We start from the raw sequence: 9,662 nt of genomic DNA on the forward strand, positions 1-9,662 counted from the left end.
CGGGGACTGGGATCTACCTAAGGGGTGTTTAGGTGTGGGACATAGGGACCCTATAGAGACAGAACATTGAAAATTGAAGAGGATCAGGGACGGTAATAGATCAAGGGTAACAATGTCGAACACAATTCAGTTACCAGTGTTTACGGGAGTCAGAGGCGAAGACCCGGAACAATTTTGGTTTGTACTAACATCAGTATGGAACGCGCAGCAATTCGTGGAGGATAACATCAAGAAATCCATCTTAGTCAGCACACTACAGGACCGAACGCTAACATGGTACATGAAGTATTCAAGCATTAACCCAACGGCGGGGATAGCAAACATGCATAATGAATTGAAAAAGGAGTTTAGCCGACCAAAGATAGAAGCACAGTCAAATGTAGGATTCAAAGAGATCACGATGATGCCTAGTGAGACCCCATGGGATCTGGATCAGAGATTGAAAAGCACTATTCACGAGGCCAACATGACCCTGACAGATGCACAGCACTGCGCTTGGTACATCGCATCATTAATGCCATATCTGAAGTCGGCTTTGTCACAATAGAAGATCTCAACCCAAGTGGAAGTGCTGGAAGTAGCAATGCGGCTACACGAAACCCCGATACAGGACCCAGGGTTGGGAGTTCAGCAAATCCAAGTGTAGGTCCAAAATTTGTGTTTGGAGATACAGAAGTTAAAGCAAGATCAGACGTCGCGTTCCGAAGCCCAAGAGGAAGTATGGTGTATAAAGTGTAAGGGTCAGGGACACGATAAATATCATTGTCCGGTCTCGGTGAATCTTGTCGTCACAGGGGGATCGACACCATTGTGACCAGAGGCACAGATAGGGCCAAGCGCGATCACCCTGCTCTGGTGCACAATCTGTCAGGTAGGAGGAAAGCATAACACGGATAACTGTCATCTATTGCCAAAATACAACCAGACCCCCCAACAGCTCTTTTGCAACTTTTGTAGATCGGTGGGTCACGAAGAAAGAGATTGTTGTAGCTATCAAATGTTGATGGACCAGACACTAGCCTACAAAATGCAGACTGAGGTGCGAGGTCAGGATCCAGCTGCAGCGTTTGCGCGCGGTGGGTTCCCGAGACGCGGTCGAGGACGGGGTGGAATGGGACCAGGAAGGGGTCGCGGGCAGCTAATCTGTTACAACTGTGGAGGACCAGGACATTACGCGTGGGATTGTACCAATCCAACCCGAGTATCATGTCCTTATTGTGAGCAATTCAATCATGAGCTACTAGATTGCCCCGTGCTGATAGCACAAATTTGCGAAAAGAAGGCAGCGCCTCCTACAACAATGCAAAACGTGCAAATGATGAGATCCGAACCTCGTGATGACAAACCCATGATCAACATGATATTGCAATGTGGCACAGCCACAGGAGAAGTCGATAGGAAGACTAATATGGAAGCTAAGGAAAGCTTCACGGGTGTCTCTACTCGAGGTAGTAGGGATCCGCCTGAGCCAACTAGGGATCCCTCGATGATGACTACCTTCTTAGAGACATACATAAAACTGCTTTGAGACAATCGGGCAGTTAGAGGGTTACATGAAGTAATTAATAAATGCGCAGGTTGGGGTGAACCTCGCATAGTCTGGAAAATAGGAAGACGCGCATCGCGGACGGGTTGGGAAGTGCGGCTAACGATGCAGATTGGCGACTACGAGATGGATCAGGTCATTCTGGACCTAGGTTCTGATGCAAACGTATTTCCTAAACAAACTTGGGAGTGCATGGGTAAGCCTACACTACAATGGTCTCCTATCCAATTGCGTATGGTCAACCAACAGAAGATCTTGCCTATGGGACAGCTGCAAGGCATTACAGTAGATATTGATGGCGTAAGTACCCAGATGGGTTTCGAAGTTATTTAAATCATTGACAAAACTAGTCTGTACCCTACGTTGCTAGGGATAGACTGGGCCATTGATATGAATGGGGTTATTAACCTCAAACAGAGGAAGATGATATTCGAGAAGAAGTCACTCTGGGTCGTCATTCTGCTAGATCCAACAGACGGACTGCGCTACATTGAACCAGCGCGTAGTGAATAGAGGGGCAACATATTGGATAGTGTCTACAAAATTGCTGCACAGGAGGAGCGGAGATTCTCGCAGGGCTATGCCAGTGATTCAGATGAGGAAGACGAGCGATGGCGCAACAGGGTGAGTGAGGCTACCATGTTGCACTGTAATATGATGACGAAATCCCTGTATTGCGTTAAAGTTCAGAACCGCGAACTGTCGATGTATGACGGGCTGACAGTAGTAGAGGATTTCCTAATTAAATTCGAAAGTGCGGTACCATAGTACCAATGGTTCAATGCACTCAAATGGGGATTGCGTGCGACACCAGCGTGATGGTGGGATACCCATGAAGGAACCTTCGAAGATTGGCGAAGCTACAGGTGCATGATGCAGATAATATTTGGGAAGCCCAAGCTACAAATAACGGAGAAATATGATGGACGGGAGAATCCGTGCATACATCTGAGCAAATGGACCAAAGCATATGGTACAGAGCCTCAAAAAGAATGGGTGCACTTATTTTATCATACCTTGGATTTCATTCCAAGGAACTAGTATATGGAAACAGAGCTCCGGCATGGCACTGGCGAGTGGGATATTCTGCGCGAAGGGTTTTTGTCAACATTTCTCTTTGAAGACCAATGGATGGATACTGTGGACGATGCATTACAGCTAGTAAACGCTGCCATATTCATAACACCATCGGATCCAGAAGAAGTCATGCCATCAGACTAGTCACGACAGTTGAGCCAGGCCTTAGCATGTTACAATGTACAAGCAGAAGATGATAAGGATGACTCGCGTAACATCAATATATTGGAATCCGAAGTGAGTCGTGACGTGCGTGGCCCTAAGATAGAAGATCCAGATATCACTGCGCCACTGAAAACAAAGCAAGTGAATATCGGAACAGAGGAAGAGCCGAAGTATGCTACGCTTGGGGACTATTGGGACGACGCCACGATGGAAAAGGTCATCGAGCTGCTCTGAGAATACCGCGATTTATTCCCTACAAAAATGATGGAGCTGAAGGGGATTCTAGGAGACCTAGGGATGATGAAGATAACTTTTAAGCCAGATGCAAAGCCTGTGAAGCAGTGACCCTATCGATTGAATCCAAAATACAAAGCGAAGGTTCACGAAGAATTGGATAAGATGTTGGCAGCATGAATTATTGAATCAGTCGAGGAGTCCAATTGGGTTAGCCCTATGGTCATATAGGAGAAGAAACAAAAGGGGGAGATCCGCATCTGCATGGATTTGCAAAAGCTCAATGATGCTTGTGTTAATGATCCGTTTCCAACACCGTTTACAGATGAAGTACTCGAAAATGTGGGCGAGCAGGAAGCATCCTTCACAGATGAGTTCTCCGGGTACCATCAGATCAAGATCGCGCCAGAGGATAGGAGCAAGACAATGTTTGCTACCGAATGGGGTTGTTTTTAGTATACAGTAATGCCCTTTGGATTGAAGAATGCACCTGTGATATTTTCCCGTATTGTGGTAGCCGCATTCAAGGAATTTATCCACAAATTCTTAGAAGTCTACCTGGATGATTGGACCATATTTGGCCTGGTTAAGAAACATGTCGTGAGCTTATGATTGATGCTGGATACCTACCGACGACACCAGATTGCACTCAACTTAAAAAAGTGTACTTTCCTCGTCCCTTTCGGGAACTTGCTAGGTCATGTGGTTTTTAAGCAAGGACTAATGGTGGATTCGGCAAACATCACTATCATATTGAATATGCAAACGTCGTGCAGTGTAAAACATTTACGCGCTATGTTGGGACACATGGGCTACTATCGGAAGTTCATCAAAAGCTACGCCTAGATTACGGCTCTGATGGAGCAATTGCTGAAAAAGGATGCTACTTATTGTTGGAACGAGGAGTGCAATAGAAGCCTAGAGACGCTTAAGGAGAAAATGGCTTCAACCCCTATATTGGTCTTTCCAAAATGGGATGTCGAGTTTCATGTGCATGTGGACGCGTCCTGTATCGCGCTGGGAGCGGTACTCTCTCAACCAGGAGTAGAGGGACTGGACCATCTGATTGCATTCGCAAGTTGCAGGTTGTCCAAAGCAGAGAAGAATTACTCTACTACTGAGCGAGAGGGATTAGCGATGGTATACTCGCTCCAAAAGTTCCATCACTATCTGCTCGGAGGATATTTTAGTATGTACACAGATCACTCTGCGCTCAAGTACCTAGTTGAGGGGGTGTATTTGTCGAAGGTTGCTGTTGTTTCAAGAATATGATTTTGAGGTTGTTGTAAAGTTGGGATGTCTAAATGCAGGTCCGGATCATCTATTCTGAATTGAGACCGGCGAAGAACCAACAAATCTAGAAGAGGAACTACCGGACGCCCAGTTATATGCCATCCGCATTGCAGATGGCCACTTTGAAGATATTATCCACTTTTTAACTACGGGCACTGCGCCGCAAGAGTATTATGTCCAACAAAAGAAGGAATTAGTAATACGCGCAGCACATTTTACCATAATTACAGGTCACCTTTACAAGATGGGCAACGACGAAATATTGCGTCGATATGTACCAGAATTCGAGCTTGAATAGATCCTGGCCGAAGCACATGGAGGGGTTGCTAGCGGACATTATGTGGGTCGAGCCACAGCCTAGAAGATTCTCTGCGCCGGATTATGGTGGCCTACTCTACATCAAGATTAGAAAGCATACTGATGGGCCTGCGATGCATGTCAACAAACGGGCAAATCGTCGTGAAGGGATGAAATGCCACTTGAGCCACAGATAACGCTACGGCCATTTGAGAAATGGCCGATCAACTTCGTTGGGCCTATCGAACTGCGAGGAAAGACGAGCACATACTATATCATCACTACTACTAAATATTTGACCTGATGGGCCGAGGCATAGCCGGTTAAATATTGCACGGCTACGACAGCAACAAAATTCTTGTTCGAGAACGTACTGACCAGGTTTGGCTACCCCAAAATTCTCATGAGTGATAGGGGAACACATTTTTTGAATGAAATGATCAGCGCACTCATTGAGGAATTCCAGATCTATCACCAACAGAGCACGCCCTACCATCTGCAAGTGAATGGGACCGTTGAGGCATTCAACAAAATTCTGGAGACTGCGCTGACAAAGATCTACAATGCGCGACGAAATGACTAGGATTTGCGCATTCCTACCGTGCTATGGGCATACAGAACTACATGCAAGAAGCTGACATGCCAGACACTGTTTCGGTTATTTTATGGCAAGGAGGCGTGATGCCTATGGAATATATTGTGCCTAGTCTGCAAATCGCAGCAATCACAGGTATGGCAAACCGCGGGGCCCTGGAAGAGCGGCTCGCATAGCTAGAAGAATTGGAGGAGGAACGATTTTTGGCTGGATTCAATCAGCAGGTATAGAAACAGCACGAGAAAGCGTGGCACGATCACCATATCAAGGTGCACACCTTCAAAGAGAACGATCTAGTATTGCTTTATGACAGTAAGTTCGAAAAATTCCCAGGAAAACTCTGCATGCACTAGTTGGGGCCCTATGTCATCAAAAAAGTCACCGATGGGGGTGCGGTTCAGCTAGCTAAACTCAATGGATACCCCTTCCCGGGAAGAGTGAATGGCAGTCGCCTCAAGCTCTACACGGGCAGGTCGACCGCCTGACTAGCTGTTCAGAATATAGTCTCACCACTCCACCTAGTTGTAAGAGACCGGGGGATGATAAAGCAGCCTAGGGGATAGATGCACAAGTACTATGGTACGCGAACATTTGACCATACGCAAGGGTCACGGTCGCACAAGAAGGCTCACACAGACGCGCTGATAAAAGGAATGATGACCGTTAGGTATGACAAGATGGCTGCATCACGGCAAAATGGAGCGAGCGATAGGGAATTAATAGAAACAGTACGAGTCAGATATGGAACGAATGGCCACAGATTCCACACGAGAAGGTTACATGAATGGGAACGAGCGGCAATCACTACATTTGAATTTCCCATGACTTATAAAGTACTGTGGGGAGTCCATTGGGTGGCCTACGTTTTGGAAACACAGATAGAGTTGTTCATTATCTATGCACAAGATATGCGCCCGATGGTAGTAATTTGGCCGATGGGGAGGCAAGACTCTCTAAGGAGTATGCGGGTGCCAGCTGTAGGCATCCTGCAGGTTGCAGCATCACCAGTAGGAGATGTACAAGAAAAGAGGAAACACGAAGCAGAATTGGTCCGGAGGTCGTCGCCTCGCCCAGGGGTAGGTTGGCACACTACAACAAAACAACGAAAGGATGAAAAGATGGTGACCATGGGTAGATATGCAATTAATAAGTCGTCTCTGATGTCCCTTGAGGATTGGGATCTTATGGACAGCAGCCAAGGTCTTGCAAAATTGCAACACAAGCTACAACGGACGGTGCGAAGAGTAGGTACGAAGGTCAGAAGAAGCTGTGATGGTACCAGGAGGCGGCTCCCCTGCTCGTGCTAGAATCCTTGGAGGGGGTGCTCTATGTTAAGCGAGCAGAGCAGAATGATCATTATCAGTTGTGGGATGTGGTAGAAACACTGAAGCAGAAGACGGCTGAAGCATTGCAGGAGACAAGGAAGGAGCAACAGGACAACGAGCACCACCCAGAGGGAGGCAAACCGTGAATCCAAGGTAGAGCGTCTAGCTGTGCCGACGAGTGACTTGGGACGAGTCACAATGATTGTGTTGGGGGACTGTTGGGTAGCGGAGGTCCCGCGCAATGGTTTTGGGGCAGAAAGTCCAAGAAGTAGGATTAAAATATTGTAAAAACTTCGAAGTATGCGGAACGCGGAGTGTAATAGATTAAGTCAAAGGGTAGTCCACCCGAAAATAATGTAAAGAAAGATAAATAGAGTCGGCCCGCGTAAGGATCGCGGGCTAGGGAAGGGTATAAATAGAGCACGGCTCTATGAGGGAAAAGTAGTTATTTTGAAGGATGAAATGTAATGGGTTCTTGAAGATAGTCTGAAAGCGTCTGTAAGTCTGAGTCGAGGGTTGGGTAGTAGGTAGAGGCTCTGTAGCTATGTGCGCAGAGGCCTGGAAAGTCCGCAACTGTGTGCACGAACCCCTGCAGCTGAGTGCGCAGGGTAGATCTGGATGTATTGGTGGAGAATAATAATAAAGATAAGTTTGCTTCTGGAAATTCTGTGTTATCGCTCATCTATCTTTATGGTTTACCTTTCTATATCTGGTTAATGCAAATGTGATAAGTATATGCGAATTTGGGTTCATTTTGTGCGCGGATCGATTATGTTGGTTAAATGTTTGTTTAAAGACCCTGTGTAATAGCTTTGAATCATAAAAGTATAACAACGTAGTAATAAGAAAAATATAATCACTCTGGATCGATGCGAGTACCGAATAGCACAGAGCTGTAAACCAGTGCGCGAACCTCCCAGACCACACCAAGACATCCCTAGGGTGCGAAAACCTGGTTCCAGCACCCTCCCCTGCTACCTCGGGTGAGACCTCAGTTCGCGCTCCACAGGCTGTTGCCAAAAGGGCCGATAGTTGCGGGATTTGTTTGGCTAAATAACTCTTCCAAACCTGGGTCAGGCCCATATAAGCCAACACTAGGCCTTGACATTTTACCAGTTTGGTAGTCTTGATGATAATATTATATTCTAAGATTTTAGTTATCCATCTTCCTCTCCTTCCATCAGTGTCTGGCTGAGTTAGAACAATTTCGACAGCACTATTGGGTACATAGGTAATGATAGAAGAATGGAGGAGGTAAAATCTAAAGGCTTTTAGAGTTTGGAATAAAGAATATTCTTGCTTTTCAATAATATCATACTTAAGCTCTGCATCTCGCATAACCTTGCTAAAGAAGGCAATGGGTTGGTCATCTCCATCTTTGTTCTTTTGCAGAAGAACAGCTGCTAGGCTGGTCTCAGAAGCAAAATAAAATATACTAAAAGGCTCGGAGTAGTCTGGACTAACTAAAATGGGATCTTTTGCAATAGCCTTTTTGATTGGATCAAATGCATACATGACAGGAACAATCTACTTGACTCCATGATTTTTCCTCAGCATGTCTGTAATATCCTAATATTTCAGCATAGTCAGGGATAAACCTTCTTTAAAAATTAATTTTACCAAGGAAAGCTTGAATCTCCTTTTTGTTCCTCGGTAATGTGAGTGTTTGTATGGTTGATACTCTCTTTGGGTCAATGTCTACTCCTTCTTTAGAGATGATGTGACCAAGTAGTTTACCTTCTTGAAGTGCAAACAATGACTTCTTGGGGTTGAGTGAAATTCCAAATTTTCTGCACCTATCAAAAACTTTGCTCAAATGTTTCAAATGCTTATGATCAGAATTGGAAAACACAGTGAAATCATCTAAATAAATAACAAAAAACTTATTTATCTTACCTACAAATGCCAGATCCATAGCTCGTTGAAATGTTTCTCCAACATTAGTTAGACCGAATGGCATCTGGGCATACATAAATGTGCCCCAAGGAGTAGTAAAAGCAGTATTTTCTCTGTCTTCTAGACTAACCATTATCTAATTATATCCGGAGAAACCATCTAACATGGAAATCATATCAGCTCCAGAAACTTTCTGAAGTAATTGATCCATCTTAGGCAATGGATAATTATCCTTCAAAGATGATTTGTTCAAATTTCTAAAATCTACACACAATCTAATTTCACCATTCTTTTTTCTAACAGGAACTAAATTAGCTACCAAGTCTGTGTAGTATACCTAGGGGGGATAGTATGGGGTACAGAGGGAGGTACCCAAGGGAATAATGTAATAATGAGATGGGCCATAGTTATAAGGTAAGCCCGTGGTATTAGATATATGGTATTGAGAGAACCATGGTAATGACCCATGGTATTGTATGTATGAATCATATATAGAGGCTAGAGACTCCCCATTGAGGGATGTCAAGGAATATTGTATGGACAAGCATATGATTTATGGAGTGTTCTCCTTCCTTCAATAGTGATTGTATGGTGTTGCCCTACCTTGAGGGTTTTGATATTAATAAAGATCTGAAGTTTATCTATTTCTCTCTTGTTATTTCTGGCAATATTTTTATTTTAATATATTGGCATGTCAGATCCATTATAAGTGGTATCAGAGCACTTTCTTGGGCAAAGTGGATTTTTTTTGTAGGAATTTTTTGGAGCGATGAGTTTGCAGATCAGATTTGTAACTTCTTGTGCAAAAATTGAAGAAAAAAATTGTATATCTGGATTCTTTGCAAAAAAAAACCAATTAAAAAAAAAAAAAAAAAAACGGCCAAATTAGACTTCGGATGAGGGAGATATTACTGATTTAAAAATCAGTTGTGTTGTAAAAAAAAATTGACGAAAATAAAAATTGGTCAAATCAGAGTCCGGATGAGGGAGATATCGTTGATTTAAAATCAACTCTTTTTTTCATAAATTTTTGGTGACGGCAGAACAGTTGCAGCGCAAATCTGAAATTCTAGAGTGCCTAGATTGAGATTTTTATCACATGAGAAGATGTAGAATTGTCATTCCATTTCAGAAATAGTTCATAATAAGGATTTTGAGCAATACTAACCGAACTGTGGCTATTTTAAATTTTCGCCAAGTGATTTTTTCAAAACCCTCTTCATGGCTTCTAGCA

Source organism: Pinus tabuliformis, chromosome 1_1, assembly GCF_031772625.1.
Source record: "Pinus tabuliformis cultivar Carrire ecotype Pingquan chromosome 1_1, CPIR1, whole genome shotgun sequence".
NCBI classification, from domain to species: domain Eukaryota; kingdom Viridiplantae; phylum Streptophyta; class Pinopsida; order Pinales; family Pinaceae; genus Pinus; species Pinus tabuliformis.